This window comes from Dysidea avara, chromosome 2, assembly GCF_963678975.1.
Source record: "Dysidea avara chromosome 2, odDysAvar1.4, whole genome shotgun sequence".
Classification (NCBI taxonomy): domain Eukaryota; kingdom Metazoa; phylum Porifera; class Demospongiae; order Dictyoceratida; family Dysideidae; genus Dysidea; species Dysidea avara.
In genome coordinates, this window is record NC_089273.1 from 30895112 (window position 1) to 30912812 (window position 17701).

General features: G+C 38.9%; 1 protein-coding gene across 3 annotated transcripts in view; it reads left to right on the forward strand.

The window, feature by feature from the left end:
- Positions 1–17701, forward strand: part of LOC136247059 (uncharacterized) — a 214554-nt gene that overhangs the window by 44066 nt on the left and 152787 nt on the right. The window lies entirely within an intron of this gene.

Below are 17701 nucleotides of genomic sequence, written 5' to 3' on the forward strand. Positions count from 1 at the left end.
AAAATCACAGTAAAACAATAAGAAGTGTTATATCCCTACTGTGCTCAAGATATCATAATGAAAATGTACAGTAGGGATATAACACTTCTTACTGTTTTACTGTGATTTAATATCATGCACTACTCCAGCTTGTTTCAGTACTTTTTATCGATGTGCTATGGTCCCTACTCTAGTTGAAAATTCCAAATTTTTCTGTGTACTTGTATATATTATCTAATCAAAAACAGCCAAGCTGTAAAAAAAGGAGTGCGGCCCTTGAAAAGGCTATGGTGAAAAAAAGATGTGAAATCCAAGGTGGCGGCCAAGAAATGGCTATGATGGTAGGTTAATGGTAAAAATTTTAATAACGACAATTCAGGTGAATTTGGTGCCGCTGGGTCAATTGGCACAAAATTCATCTGAATTGTCGTTATTAAAATTTAACCCTTTAAGGACCAAAAATTGTGTGCATAGTCTACCCTGAAAGCCCACACGTTTTATGATTATTGCACATTTAGTGTTTTTAAAAAAATGTAATAAGTTTATAGCATTGACAAAGCCCCTACAAGTGCTCAATTGTATAACAAATTATACTAAAAGACTCGCCTGACAATAATAAACAACATTATCTAACTTACCAAAGCGTAGAACCAATGTCTTAAAAGCACTAAGGTGAGTTTCAAACACCTACACGCGATTGATTTCTTCGTGACACAATCAATAAAAACAGTCCGCCATTTTAGTTTTTTAAAACCGCATCACGTGATCTTGTATATCAAATTATTCGCCTCTAAATAGTGAGCACTCTGAGCTTTATTTGAAGTTAATACGATGAACACAGCCAACGTTATGGAGTGATTTCTACAAGGTTAGTTTTATGGTTGTGTAAATATTAAATGTTTGTACTTTGTTAGGAATTTTACACAGGCTTAGTTTTGCGTGATAAGTTGGCCTTATATATCACAAGAATCACCTATGAATGGCGAATACAGTGGCCCCTGTTTCGATCTAATAGCTTCATTTGTTGCGGAGTTATAGCTCTTTGTTTACTGCCAATAGTCTTGGACGTAATATTACGGCGCTGGTCTTTCGAGCAATACCTACTTTGGACGTAATATTACGGCAGCGGTCCTTAAAGGGTTAACCTACCATCACAGCCATTTCTTGGCCGCCACCTTGGATTTCACATCTTTTTTCACCATAGTCTTTTCAAGGGCCGCACTCCTTTTTTTACAGCTTGGCTGTTTTTGATTAGATTTCACTTCTTTTTGTATTTGTATACCCCAAAGCCGGCCTATGGCCAGCTTTGGGGTTTTTTAACCTAAATATTTTTCTTTACCACAGGAAAAAGAAAACGATGAAGCAGATTTTATAAATACTTTAACTCATTCTGATTTTATCAGTAAATGTACAAATTATATATATAATGCAATGTCAAGAGCTCATAATATAAAAAGAGGGCATATATTTATTACATGTCAATTAATCCCCACAGGATAATTTGCAGCTGATCTCTCTACTGGGTGACTTGAAATGTAGCTGAACTCTCTACAGGGTGATCTGCTTGTATGTCGATGAACTCTTTACAGAGTTCTCTCTACAGGGTGACTTGACTCTAGCTGAACTCTCTGCAGGGTTATCTGTTTGTAGTTGAATTCTCTACATGATGATTTGTTTGCAGCTGATGAACTCTCTACAAGGTAACTTCTTCTAGCTGATCTGTCTACAGGGTGACTTGTTTCTAGCTGGTCTCTCAACAGGGCGATTTGTTTGAAGCTGAATTCTCTACAGGGTGATGTGTTTGCAGCTGAACTCTCTACATGGTGGTTGCTTTGTAGCTGAACTCTCTAAAAAGTGACTTCTTCTAGCTGAACTCTCTACAGGGTGATCTTTTCATAGCTGAACTCTCTACAGGATGATTTGTTTGCAGCTGAACTCTCTACATGATGATTTCTTTGTAGCTGAACTCCTACAGGGTGATTTGTTTGTAGCTGAAATCCCTACAAGGTAACTTCTTCTAGCTGATCTTTCTACAGGATGATTTGTTTGTAACTGAGTTCTCTACAGGGTGTTTGTTTACAGCTGAATTCTCTACGTGGTGGTTTCTTTATAGCTGAACTCTCTACAAGGTGACTTCTTCTAGCTGATCTCTCTACAGGTGATTTGTTTGTAGCTGAACTCTCTACAAGATGATACTTCTAGGTGATCTCTCTACAAGATGACTTGTTTCTAACTGAACTCTCAACAGGGTAATCTGTTCATAGCTGAACTTTCTACTGGGTGATTTGTTTGTAGCTGAATTCTCTACATGGTGGTTTCTTTGTAGCTGAACTCTCTACAAGGTAATTTCTTCTAGCTGAACTCTCTACAGGGTGACTTGTTTCTAGCTGATCTCTCTACACGGTGATCTGTTCATAGCTGAACTTTCTACAGGGTGATTTGTTTGCAGCTGAACTCTCAACATGGTAGTTTCTTTGTAGCTGAATTCTCTACAATGTGACTTCTTCTAGCTGAACTCTCTACAAGGTGACCTGTTTTCTAGCTGATCTCTCTATAGGGTGACTTGTTTCTAGCTGATCTCTCTACAGGGTGACTTGTTTCTAGCTGAATTCTCTACAGAGTGACTTGTTTCTAGCTGATCTCTCTACAGGGTGACTTGTTTCTAGCTGAACTCTCTACAAGGTAACTTCTTCTAGCTGATCTTTCTACAGGGTGATTTGTTTGTAGCTGAATTCTCTACAGGGTGATTTATTTGCAGCTGAGCTCTCTACAAGGTGACTTCTTCTAGCTGAACTCTCTACAGAGTGATTGATTTTTTTTGCTGCTGAACTCTCTACATGGTGGTAGCTTTGCAGCTGAACTCTCTAAAAGGTGACTTGTTCTAGCTGAACTCTCTACAGTGTGATCTTTTCATAGCTGAACTCTCTACAGGATGATTTGTTTGCAGCTGAACTCTCTACATGATGATTTCATTGTAGCTGAACTCTCTACAGGGTGATTTGTTTGTAGCTGAACTCCCTACAAGGTAACTTCTTCTAGCTGATCTATCTACAGGGCGATTTGTTTGTAGCTGAGTTCTCTACAGGGTGTTTGTTTGCAGCTGAACTCTCTACATGGTAGTTTCCTTGTAGCTGAACTCTCTACAATGTGACTTCTTCTAGTTGAACTCTCTACAGGGTGACTGTTTCTAGCTGATCTCTCTACAGGGTGACTTGTTTCTAGCTGAACTCTCTACAGGGGATTTGTTTGCAGCTGAACTCTCTACACGGTAACTTCTTCTACCTGATCTTTCTACAGGGTGATTTGTTTGTAGCTGAATTCTCTACAGGATGACTTGTTTCTAGCTGATCTCTGTACAGGGTGACTTGTTCCTGCTGAACTCTCTACAGGTGATTTGTTTGCAGCTGAACTCTCTTACATGGTGGTTTCTTTGTAGCTGAACTCTCTACAAGGTTACTTCTTCTAGCTGATCTCTCTACAACATGACTTGTTTCTAACTGAACTCTCTACAGTGTGATCTGTTCATACCGGAACTTTCTACTGGGTGATTTGTTTGTAGTTGAACACTTTGCATGATTGTTTCTTTGTAACTGAACTCTCTACAAGGTAACTTCTTCTAGCTGATCTCTCTACAGGGCAATTTGTTTGAGCTGAACTCTCTACATGATGGTTTTTTTTGTAGCTGAACTCTCTATTAGGTACCTTCTTGTGGCTGATCTGACTACAAGGTGACTTGTTTGTAACCAAATTCCCTACAGAATAATTTGCAATGTAATATAATGGAGTAAATTATAAATGCAGCTTAATGCCTTATTAAGGTGACTGTTCTATTAGAGTATCTCGATCTCGCATTTGCTACACGTAGTTGCCTTTCGAATCATAACTCAGTGGTTTGTAATCCGATTCTTCTGTACTACTGCAAGGACTTTCTATGTTGATTATTCCAGCTACATACTGATTTTTAGCTCATTGCTCTAAGCGGTTTGCCTGATAGACACGAAAACTAATAGTTTTTTATTCATAAAAATCGATCGCGTAATTTTGACACAGGTCGGGTTTTGTGTCATATCTCCGTGGTCTTTATCCCGATTTCTTTCAAACCACAAAAAGGCACTCCTACGATGGTTGCTCCATCAGCATAGCAATTTTCAACTGATTCCTCAAAGGAGTTTACCCTGTAGGCGTGACAGACCTTCGACCTTATTTTACGCAAATAATCGGTCATAACTCCGTGAATGTTCATCGGATTCCTACCAAAGTTGGTACAGAGATCCGCCTTAATGAGCCCTTTAAGTATGCCAAATTTCAGCCCGATCCGAACACGCATTCGTGTTTTATGGCGGATTTTGCGAAGTGTGCGAAATGAAGAAGTAGAAGAAGAAAAAAACGAAGAAATTAAAACGAAATTTTGTTCGCTCGTATCTCGGAAATGGCTGGAGCGTTTTCTTCAAATTTGGTGTGTAGACTCCCCTTACTGGCCGGTACCTCTCTAGCAAATTTGGTTCCAATCCAATAATAGATCACAGAGCTACATAGGTGTGAAAATTGTGTTTTCTTTCTTCCTGTTAATATACTCACGGGTGGCACGCCGGCTTCTTGGGCCGCACGACACTCTACCGTGTGTCTTGATACTTGGGTTTGCAAGATTCCCACAGGCCTAGTGTATTTCAAGTGTAAACTGGGTCCACAAGCAACCAACAAAGAATTCCTTCACTGGGAAACTATCCCAAAAACAAGTCATACTTTCATTTATATGTGCTGATGTGTGCAGGTACAAAGATAGGGTTAATTACCACAAAGGCCTATTACAGTTGTATGTCAATCGACAATTCTAGCTATACAAAATAATGCTACAAAAAATAGATTATAGATACAATAGTACACAGTACAATGATTTAATCACTGTTACAATACTCCCCTCTTCCAAGTAGATCCAGACCCTGGCAAGCCAGGGCATTGCCCAGACATCAAGTTGCTTTGCCCTACCATCAGCTACCTAGAGTAATGAAAGAGGTAGGCTGAATTCACTGATGAGCAATCAATTTACTTATAATATACAAGAACAATTAACACAACTTATTGTGTGTCTGCTTCGCCAATGCTTTCTTTCTAGCTGGCCACCAGTAATTGGGTTTTCCCCTGGGGTTTTACTGTAAGTTATTCGATTGTGGTATTAATGGCTAATGAAAAGCAACAAATGATTAAAACATGGTCAGCATCGTGGCAAAGGACTAAAGACAGAAATTTTCTATACAGATAAGGATAGTGTGTCTTTGTGTTTGTGATGAAGTGTGGACTGTGTGATGAATGATAAATGTGGGAACCTGTTTAAGCTGTGTGTATGGATACTGAGGCTTAGACTGATAGTTTAGACAGTATGGAGTGCTTGTTCATGATCAGCATTTATGTCTTTATGTAACACTTTCACACCTCAGATCAAAGGAGCTGCCCGGGCTACATTTCGTATGTAGCCCTGCTAGCCGGGCTACATACGAAATGTAGACTGGGCTACAACTGGGCAGTGATTATATAGACGTTGATGCTGAAATCGATTGTGGGGATCGATTAACACTCATGTGATTAGGATACACGACTTGGATTTTGCTATGAAAAGCACTCAAATGTTAGAGTAGTCCATGATATTAGAGTAGTCCATGATATTAAATCACCGTAAAACAATAAGAAGTGCTATATCCCTACTGTGCATTTTCATTATGGTATCTTGAGCACAGTAGGGATATAACACTTCTTATTGTTTTACTGTGTTTTAATATCATGGACTACTCCAACTTGTTTCAGTACTTTTTATTGATGTGCTATTGTTCCTACTCTAGTTGAAAATTCCAAATTTTTCTTTGTAGTTGTTTGTTAACTTTTTTTGTAAATAATTATTATGACTGGTGAACCCACGCATACTGCATCTGAAATGACGCTGCGCGCCCCAATTATCATCTGAAAAGTGAAGTACCCATTACGCTTCACTGTCAGCTGTATTCAACCCATTACGCAGCATTTTCCAATCAAGAACTGTTCAAAAAGCACCTCTGCACACCAAGACGCATTCCAAAAGAAATGATGCCATGCGTCCCAGTTATATCAATTATTGTATGAAAAGTGAAGTATCCATTATGCTTCGTTGTTGGCTGTGTTCAACCCATTACACAACAGTACGAATCAAGAACTGTTTGACAAGCACCTCTGCTATCAAAATAACCACTATGAAAAATACGGACAATTTCCGTTACGTGAAGGGAAACTATCACGTGCTATCGCCAAATTGACACTTTTCGCTGTCAGCAAAGATGAATGGGACACAAAGGAGGACAATGGTAAGTCCATGAAGAATGCATTATACGTACTGCAGTATGCCAAAAGGCACCTATCAGGACGAAGCAACGTCGAACAGCGAAAAAATCAAGCCCGTAGCCTTAGCCGTTATCAAGTTACGCTTGTCTGAAGACATCAGTCAGTCAGTCAGTTACTTAGTCAGTAGAAAATTCCGTTAAATAAATCATTTTAAAATTCCATAGCAACTTGTTGAAAGCGTTTCGGGTCGATCTGAAAGCTTGTTTGGGCTTAGTTTTACCTCACCAATACTGCCTCATCGTCATAAGGGAAAATTGAGGCTGGTTTTTTGGGTGATATTATTTCGTGGGCCACGCCTACTCCTTTGTGGTCCCTACTATACAGTTACTATCGTACTGTATGATATATGCATCGAGCACATGCAGTAGGTGTAGAGGAGCATAGCAGTCATTAGCATGACAGGGAGTGAAGAGATAGCTATGCAGTAATAATATCTTCCTTCTTGGCGAACTTTTTCTTGTGATATGTAGCTAGTAATAACACACCCCACAACACCTTTATATAAACGCACATATGAACTAGGTACAGAGGAGCTGTATCAATGGAACCTGTGTGTCTGCACGGGTGTTGATTAGTTTATGGTTAATTTGTTATGTCTATCTTTGCCGCCCCCCCTCTCTGATGATTGTTTCTACGCCATTGTATTAAGTGGGCATTTTAAAGGTTCACTGGTGTTCTTTCGACAAATGCAACATATATTCCTTGGTCTATTCATATAGAATAATCTGTAAAATAAAGTTACAGTACAAATAACAGAATTTTACCTGACCATGTGTTTTATACAAGAATACCACACTGGTCCTTATCCGAAATTACGTCACAAGCATAAAATGGCCGCTGTAGTGTGGGGACGTTTGTAAAATTTGTATGGGTGACTATAAGAAGAAAAATTTGAACAGCAATATCTTAGCCAAGAAGGAAAATATTGAACTCTAACTAGCAGGTATGGCTATAAGACATTACAATAAGTACATAAATGCAACTTTCGGTTGATTTTCAAAACAATGCTAGATTCCTATTCTTTCAGCTAATTTATAACCGTACCTACTGGTTAGAGCTTGATATCTTCCATCTTGGCTGAGATATTGCAGTTCAAAAAAATTCTTTCCATAGTCCCCGATACAAATTTTACAGATGTCCCCACACTACAGTGGCCATTTTTATGTCTGACGTAATTTCAGATAAAGCTCATTAGAACTTTTACAACTAATCAGGTTGCTTAGCATGAAAATGTGGACACAACTTACCAAAGCACCAATTCTTTTGTGTGAGTTCCTTTCTTTTTAGATTAAAATTTTTGTGAAGTTTGGTAAAGTCTGGTAATTTTTGTAATTTTTTGTAAAGCCACCTCATCCATGCCTTCTAGGAAGCCATTCAAGCCAAAAATGTGGTTTTTTTTAATTACCCTATATATATTTTTTTAGTATACACTTGAAACTATAATAGCATTTGTGACCAGACTTTACAAAACCAATCCAAATTGCACATCAGGCAAAATCAAACTAACACCTCCAATGGATAGCTACACTATAGTACTACTGGTTTTGACCCTCAGTACTAGTCAAACTACTCGAGGCTGGTTTTAACAGACATCTTTTCTGGGTGATGTGGAAAGCTCAAATGGCGGTTTCTGGCCTTGTGAAGGACCTGGCTTGGCAAGAATCAGTGGTTTACTGGTGGATAGCCTTATAATGTTGGCCAGACGTTTTCTCTGTTGATTTTGTTACATATCAGCCACTAAGGAGCCAGCACAGCCCTGTAATCTTGTGTCTGGACTCCAATTGTGGTCTGCCTCATTTTGAGACCTATCCTTTGCCCTCCCCGCCATCCACACCCTCCACCCCTTTGTAAGCACTCATGATATCACTTCGCTCATCCAACTGCTCAAATTTTCTATCTTATTTGGCAGGAAACTCTACAAGTAGCTACAAGTACTGGAAGTGGTCTGAAAGATAATAGATTGATGTTTCTTTTGTGTAAATTTAATATGCGTGCTTGCTATCCTTGGAGAGTTATGCTGACTTGAATTCTTTAAATCCATTTATCTTGAAACTTCTAATGTGCGATTTGGATTGTTTTTTCCAAAATCCAGTCACGTTTATAATGCTAACAAATACAAATTGTCATCAAAAGGTAAATTTTATCTGTACACGGTAAATATTATATTATTTTCTATCTCTATTACCACTCCTGTTAATACTACAGTCAGTCATTCTGCTTTTCACAGTTGCAACTGCAAAGGTGAGTACATCTCCACCCTGCCTTATTGCATGCACACTCATTTAGACTTTTGCAGCCACATGTAATTAATTCATTGCATGTTTTTGCAGCAATTGGTAATGGTGCTTCACACAGAAATTCAAATGTCCATCCCCATCCTTCTGGAGATGGAATGTTTTCTCAGAGGCACACCATACAGTATTCCTGCCTGATAGGCTGCATGCTCTGTATGCTGCAGCAGTGAATCCTAGGTGAAGGAAGAAGGAAGGAAGTCATTGACACCACTTCTTCGTGGAGGAAGTCTTTCCATTGTTTTCTCCTTCTAACAAAACAATTCATGCCATGCTTCATTGAAATACTGGAGTTGAGTTGTTTTATCGTAATTATATATAATAATAGTAAAATGTCCAAGGAGCAGGAAATAAGAACTGTCAGTATTATTTTAATTCAACGTAAGGATGAAGTGCCATGTAGGAAAAGGCTTGAGTCACTTCATCAAAACAGTTTCATGCTTCCTATGCAGACTTTTTTCCTCGTCCACAGAGTGAAGAAGTGGTGTCATATTTAGTAAAGCTGTGAAACACAGGAAGGGCCAGTAATTTTTGTCTTTCCAAATAGTAGTATTAATAGTTTTCCCTACACCAAATGCTAACCAGATATTAACATTTTGATGCAATGATTTAAGTAGTGGAATTTACCTATGTTGTAACTATTACATTGATGTCAACAGTGCGGATCCAACAGTCACGGCAACTACATATTGCATCATTCAAGTGCACTATAAACCTTGTGTCAGTTTCTTCATAATTACATGGAGCCTTGGACCAGTTTCTTCCTCTAATTGTAACTGTAGATCCATTAGTGATGGCAGTTCCTTTGATGTTTGGACATTTCATTACTCAACTTTGTTGGAAAGAAAAGCGTATAACTCTTGTTTGTTTTTAAGGTTTCTCAAGAAGTTAGCCCATTTTCCAGGCATTTTGTTCTTCTCACTCACTTTTCTCCTGATTTCTTTGCCGCGTTTCTCCCTTGTTGATTCTTTGATGCTACCAGATATATATATATATATATATATATATATATATCAAGACACACGGTAGTGTGTCATGCGGCCCAAGAAGCCGGCATGCCACACCGTGAGTATATTAACAGGAAGAAAGTAAATGCGATATTCACACCTTTGTAGCTCCAGGGTTCCTTATCCGATTGAAACCAAAATTGCTACAGAAGTGCCGGCTAGTTAGGGGAGTCCACATTCCAAATTTGAATAAAATCACTTCAGCCATTTCCGAGATACGAGCAATCAAACTTTGGGTTTTTCTTCTTCGTTTTTTTTTTCTTCTTCTACTTCTTTTAGCACACTTTGCAAAATCTGCCATAAAACACGAATTCATGCTCCAATTTGGCTGAAATTTGGGCCACTTCAAGGGCTCATTAAGGCAAATCTCAGTACCAAGTTTGGTAGGAATCCAATGAACATTCACGGAGTTATGACCGATTATTTGCGTAAAATAAGGTCGAAGGTCTGTCACGCCCTAACTTGTTTGTAGCTGAACTCTCTACAGGATGGTTTCTTTGTAGCTGATCTCTCTACAGGGTGACTTGTTTATAGCTGAACTCTCTACAAGGTGATTTGTTTGCAGCTGAACTCCCTACAGGGTGGTTTTTTTATAGCTGAACTCTACAAGGTGACTTCTTCCAGCTGAATTCTCTACAGGATGATTTGTTTGCAGCTGAATTCTCTACATGATGGTTTCTTTGTAGTTAAACTCCTTGCAGGGTGATGTGGTTGTAGCTGAACTCTTTAAAGGGTGATTTGTTTGTAGCTTAACTCTCTACTGGATGGTTCCTTTGTAGCTGAACTCTCTGCAAGGTGATTTCTTTTAGCTGATCTCTCTACAATGTAACTTCTTGTAGCTGATCTCTCTAAAAGGTGATTTCTTCTAGCTGATCTCTCTACAGGGTGATCTGTTTATAGCTGAACTATCTGCAGGGTGATTTTTTTTGTAGTTAAACTCTCTAACTGGATTCCTTTCAAACCACAAAAAGGCACTCCTACGATAATTACTCCATCTACATAGCAATTTTCAGCTCATTCCTTCAAGTGGTTTACCCTGTGCCTATAGAGAGATCAGCTAGAAACAAATCATCTTGTAGAGAGTTCAGTTACAAACAAATCACAGGGCATACCCCAAAGCTGGCCATAGGCCAGCTTTGGGGTATACAAATACAAAAGAAGTGAAATCTATTCCAAAACAGCCAAGCCGTAAAAAAAGTGTGCGACCCTCAAAAAGGCTATGGTGAAAAAAGATGTGAAATGCAAGGTGGTGACCAAGAAATGGCTGTTATGGTAGGTTAATGGCAAAAAGTTTATTACGACAATTCAGGTGAATTTGGTGCCGAATCCTAGTGGAGGAGGCAACGCAAATTCACCTGAATTGTTGTAATTAAAATTTTTGCCATTAACCTACCATCACAGCCATTTCTTGGTCGCCACCTTGGATTTCACATCTTTTTTCATCCTGGTCTTTTTGGGGGCCGCACTCTTTTCTTATAGCTTGGCTGTTTTGGTTTAGATATATATATATACAGTACCAAGGGCGTAACCAGAAATTTAAAATATTTGAGGCAGCTAGACTCCAGGGGCATATCTAGGATTTTGCTAAGGGTAGTAGAAGTGACCACACAGTGCAAAATGCAAAGCATTTCGCCTTCTAGGGGGGTCTGGGGGCATGCCCCCCCCACCAGGACATTTTTAAAAATTAGTTGTTTCAAGTTTGAATCTGGAGGCAATTTTAGTCATACTATGGTAATAATTATTGCAAAGAATGTGCACTGGAAAATTAATACAATTATTATGTACAATAGCTTATATACCTTCTGTAAGTGCATGCCCCTTGGAGTTTTGAACTGTCAAAGAAGCACTTGGTTAAAGCTCAGGTGTTGTCTCAGGCTGAGAAGAATGAGCAGCAGACCATACAAGCATAAAGGGCATTACTTAATCTATAAGGCAAAGCTATTCTCTAGATTAGTTAGGTATTACTAGCCTATTATATGCAAACTAACATTGGTGTGGTTATAATAGAATACTTTGGAATTGATTATAATAAAATTAATACCTAGAATTAACTAAACTCAACCCATTAATGTAGAATGGTCTTTTGGTGCTTCTTTTTTGGCTGTTGTGACCATAGGCGTAGCAAGATATTTTTAGATAGGGAGCTGGCTCTAGTTTAGTGTTGAAGAGCAAAAAAAAAAGTTTAAACCTACTAAGAATAGCTGCCCTCCACTAAATAATAATTTTTATCACTGATAAAGTACATAAAAATCCTTATTCACAACTTCATAGTTTGCCACACTTCTTCTCTGAATACTGTGACTGCTTTATTAGAGTAAGTGACTGCTCTATTAGAGTATCTCAATCTTTTTTGAATTTACAATCATAAAATCACAAGGGGGCTCCAGCTCCCCTTTCCCCCCCTGGGTTGCTACGCCTATGGTTGTGACTCAAAGTGGTCCTCACTCTGATCATTTTTTGTAACAAAAAAAGAATTGCCTAACCATTCAAAAAAATTCCAGTAAGTGCCAACTGTTGTTTGTAACAAAGCAGTACTAAGGGTAATTTGCTATGGATGGATTCATACTAATTTCCATGGTAAGTTGCACTAAATAACATATAAATTGTTGTAGCTAACATTAAGTTTCAAGTATCAAAATGTCCACTGCTAGCTTCTCACTTCAATTACTAATATTTGGTGAGGCAGCTGCCTCACCTGCCTACATGGTAGGTACGCCCCTGAGTACAGCTCAACTATAACTTTACACATGCATGGTACCCACGCATGATAGCACGCATGATTTCACGTGGAACTGCAGTTAACCACTCGTTAAAATATAGTTTCCACATAAAATATATCCACATAAACGTCATTGATATTAAATTGTATGCTGTCAACTCACTAGAAACCATCCACGGATGATACATTTGCATATGTAGCTAGCTACGTATTTCGTGAGTTACTGTTGCTATGTATGTACTGCAGTATACAGTGTAATATATATCAAGACACACGATAGTGTGTCATGCGGCCCAAGTAGCCAGCACGCCACACCGTGAGTATATTTACAGGAAGAAAGTAAATGCAATTTTCACACCTTTGTAACTCCGTGATTCCTTATCCTATTAAAACCAAACTCGCTACAGAAATGCCTGCGAGGTAGGGGAGTCCACATACCAAATTTGAAGAAAATCGCTCCAGCCATTTCCGAGATACGAGCGGCCAAAGTTTGGGTTTTTTTCTTCGTTTTTTTCTTCTTCTTCTACTTCTTCTTTTCGCACACTTTGCAAAATCCGCAATAAAACACGAATGCGTGCTTGGATCGGGCTGAAATTTGGCACACTTAAAGGGCTCATTAAGGCGAATCTCAGTACCAAGTTTGGTAGGAATCCGATGAACATTCACGGAGTTATGACCGATTATCTGCGTAAAATAAGGTCGAAGGTCTGTCACGCCCACAGGGTAAACCGCTTGAAGGAATGAGCTAAAAATTGCTATGTAGATGGAGTAACTATCGTAGGAGTGCCTTTTTGTGGTTTGAAAGGAATCTAGTTAAAGGCCATCGAGATATGACACAAAACCCAACCTATGTCACAATTACGCGATCGACTTTTATGAATAAAAAAACTATTAGTTTTCACGCCTACCAGCCAAACCGCTTAGAACAGTGAGCTGAAAATCGGTGTGTAGCTGAAATAATTATCATAGAACGTCCTTGCAGTAGTACAGAAGAATCGGATTACAAACCACTGAGTTATGATTCCAAAGCCAACTACGTGTAGCATATGCGAGATCGAGATACTCTAATAGAACAGTCACCCTAATAAAGCATTCAGCTACGTTTATAACTTACTCCATTATAGAATTTCTTTGGCATTGCAAGTTATTCTGTAGGGAGTTCAGCTACAAACAGTTAATCTTATAGACAATTCAGCTACAAGCAAGTCATCCTGTAGAGAATTCAGCTACAAATATGTTGCTGTAGAGATTCAGAACATTATAAGTCACACTGAAGAGAATTCAACTATAAACAAGTCACCTTGTAGAGAGTTCAGCTACAACAAGTCACTCTGTAGAGAATTCAGCTACAAACAAGTCACTGCGTAAAGGGTTCAGCTACAAAAAAAAGCTACCTAGTAGAGAGTTCATCTAGATCAGCTACAAATAAGTTACTTTATGCAATGTTCAGCTACAAGTAAGTCACTCTGTAGAAAGTTCAGCTACAAACAAGTCACTCTGTAGTACAAACAAGTCACCGTGGAGAGAGAGTTCAGCAACCAATCAAAAAACCACCATGTAAAAGAGTTCAGCTATACAAACAAGATATAATTCTATAGAGAGATCAGGTAGAAACTTAACAGATCACACTGTAGAGAGTTCAGCTAGAAACAAGTCATCCAGACTGAGTAGAGAGATCAACTAGAAAACATCACCTTGTAGAGAGTTCAAATCACCCTGCAGATAGTTCAGCTACAAACAAATCACCCTATAGAGAGATCAGCTAGAAGAAGTCACCTTGTAAAGAGTTTAGCTACAAAGAAACTACCATGTAGAGAATTCAGCTATGAACAGATCATCCTGTTGAGAGTTCAGCTAGAAACAAGTCATCCTGTAGAGAGATCAACTAGAAGAAGTTACCTTGTAGAGAGTTCAGCTACAAAGAAACAACCATGTAGAAAGTTCAACTGCAAACAAATCAAACTGTACAGAGTTCAGCTACAAACAAATCACCCTGTAGAGAGATCAGCTAGGAACAAGTCACCCTGTAGAGAAATCAACTAGAAGAAGTTACCTTGTAGAGAGTTCAGCTGCAAACAAACCATCATGTAGAGACTTCAGCTGCAAACAAATCACCCTGTAGAGAATTCAGCTACAAAAGGATCACCCTGTAGAGAGTTCAGCTAGAAACAAGTCATCCTGTAGAGAGATCAGCTAGAAGAAGCTACCTTGTAGAGAGTTCAGCTACAAAGAAACCACCATGTAGAGAGTTCAGCTGTAAACAAATCGAATTGTAGAAAGTTTAGCTACCAACAAATCACCATGTACAGAGTTCAGCTAGAAACAAGTTATCCTGTAAAGAGATAAGCTAGAAGAGGTTACCTTGTAGAGTGTTCAGTTATGAACAAATCATCATGTAGAAAGTTCAGCTGCAAACGAATCACCCTGCAGAGAGTTCAGCTTCGAGAAGATCACCCTATAGAGAGTTCAGCTAGAAGAAGTCACCTTGTAGAGAATTCAGCTGCAAAGAAACCACCATGTAGATAGTTCAGCTGTAAACAAATCATCCTGTAGAGAGTTCAGCTACGAACAGATCACCCGGTAGAGTTCAGCTAGAAACAAGTCACCCTACAGAGAGATCAGCTAGAAACAAGTCATCCTGTAGAGAGACCAGCTAGAACAAGTCACTTTGTATGTAGAAAGTTCAGCTACAAAAAAAATCACCCTGTAGAGAGGTCAGCTACAAACAAATCTCCCTGTATAGAGATCAGCTAGAAGAAGTTACCTTGTAGAGAGTTCAGCTACAAAGAAACCATCATGTAGAGAGTTCAGCTGCAAACAAATCACCTGTAGAGAGTACAGCTACAAACAAATCACCCTCAAGAAAGATCAGCTAAAAGAAGTCACCCTGTAGAGAGTTCAGTTACAAATAAACCACCATGTAGAGAGTTCAGCTACAAACTAGTGACCTTGTAGAGACATCAGTTACCTTGTAGAGAGTTCAGCTACAAAGAAACCATCATGTAGAGAGTTCAGCTACAAACAAATCTCCCTGTAGAAAGGTCAGCTAGAAGAAGTCACCTTGTAGAGAGTTCAGCTACAAAGAAACCATCATGTAGAGAGTTCAGCTGCAAACAAATCACCTGTAGAGAGTATAGCTACAAACAAATCACCCTCAAGAAAGATCAGCTAAAAGAAGTCACCCTGTAGAGAGTTCAGTTACAAATAAACCACCATGTGGAGAGTTCAGCTACAAACTAGTGACCTTGTAGAGACATCAGTTACCTTGTGGAGAGTTCAGCTACAAAGAAACCATCATGTAGAGAGTTCAACTGCAAACAAATCACCTGTAGAGAGTTCAGCTACAAACAAATCTCCCTGTAGAAAGGTCAGCTAGAAGAAGTCACCTTGTAGAGAGTTCAGCTACGAAGAAACCATCATGTAGAGAGTTCAGCTGCAAACAAATCACCTGCATAGAGTTCAGCTACAAACAAATCTCCCTGTAGAGAGATCAGCTAGAAGAAGTTACCTTGTAGAGAGTTTAGCTACAAAGAAACCATCATGTAAAGAGTTCAGCTGCAAACAAATCACCTGTATAGAGTTAAGCTACAAACAAATCTCTCTGTAGAGAGATCAGCTATAAGAAGTTACCTTGTAGAGAGTTCAACTACAAAGAAACCATCATGTAAAGAGTTCAGCTGCAAACAAATCACCTGTATAGAGTTCAGCTACAAACAAATCTCCCTGTAGAGAGATCAGCTAGAAGAAGTTTCCTTGTAGAGAGTTCAGCTACAAACAAATCACCCTGTAGAAAGATCAGCTAGAAGAAGTTACCTTGTGGAGAGTTCAGCTACAAAGAAACCATCATGTAGAGAGTTCAGCTGCAAACAAATCACCTGTAGAGAGTTCAGCTACAAACAAATCTCTCTGTAGAGAGATCAGCTAGAAGAAGTTACCTTGTAGAGAGTTCAACTACAAAGAATTATAAAGAGTTCAGCAACAAACAAATCTCCCTGTAGAAAGGTCAGCTAGAAGAAGTCACCTTGTAGAGAGTTCAGCTACAAAGAACCATCATGTAGAGAGTTCAGCTGCAAACAAATCACCTGTATAGAGTTCAGCTACAAACAAATCTCCCTGTAGAGAGATCAGCTAGAAGAAGTTTCCTTGTAGAGAGTTCAGCTACAAACAAATCACCCTGTAGAAAGATCAGCTAGAAGAAGTTACCTTGTGGAGAGTTCAGCTACAAAGAAACCATCATGTAGAGAATTCAGCTGCAAACAAATCACCTGTAGAGAGTTCAGTTACAAACAAATCTCCCTGTAGAGAGATCAGCTAAAAGACATTACCTTGTGGAGAGATCAGCTACAAAGAAACCATCATGTAGAGAGTTAAGGTGCAAACAAATTACCTATAGAGAGTTCAGCTACAAACAAATCTCTCTGTAGAGAGATCAGCTAGAAGAAGTTACCTTGTAGAGAGTTCAGCTACAAAGAAACCATCATGTAAAGAGTTCAGCTGCAAACAAATCACCTGTAGAGAGTTCAGCTACAAACCTTCAGTGCTGTTCACTGTAAAGCATTAATACAATAATACAAACAAATCTCCCTGTAGAAAGGTCAGCTAGAAGAAGTCACCTTGCAGAGAGTTCAGCTGCAAATAAACCACCATGTAGATAGTTCAGCTGTAAACAAATCATCCTGTAGAGAGTTCAGCTACGAACAGATCACCCGGTAGAGTTCAGCTAGAAACAAGTCACCCTACAGAGAGATCAGCTAGAAACAAGTCATCCTGTAGAGAGACCAGCTAGAACAAGTCACTTTGTATGTAGAAAGTTCAGCTACAAAAAAAATTCACCCTGTAGAGAGGTCAGCTACAAACAAATCTCCCTGTATAGAGATCAGCTAGAAGAAGTTACCTTGTAGAGAGTTCAGCTACAAAGAAACCATCATGTAGAGAGTTCAACTGCAAACAAATCACCTGTAGAGAGTACAGCTACAAACAAATCACCCTGTAGAGAGATCAGCTAGAAGAAGTAACTTGTATATTGTTCAGCTACAAACAATTCACCCTGTAGAGAGAGCAGCAAGAAGAAGTCACTTTGTAGAGTGTTGCAGTTACAAAGAAACCACCATGGAGAGTTCTGTAATAAATATATGTATTATATATATAATTTGTACATTTACTGATAAAATCAGAAATATTTAAAGTACATCTGCTTCATCTTTTCTTCTTCCTGTGGAAAAGAAAAAAAGACAGGTTAAAAAAGTCCCAAAGCTGGCCTATGGCCGGATAGGCCAGCTTTGGGGTATACAAATACAAAAAGAAGTGAAATCTAATCCAAAACAGCCAGCTGTAAAAAA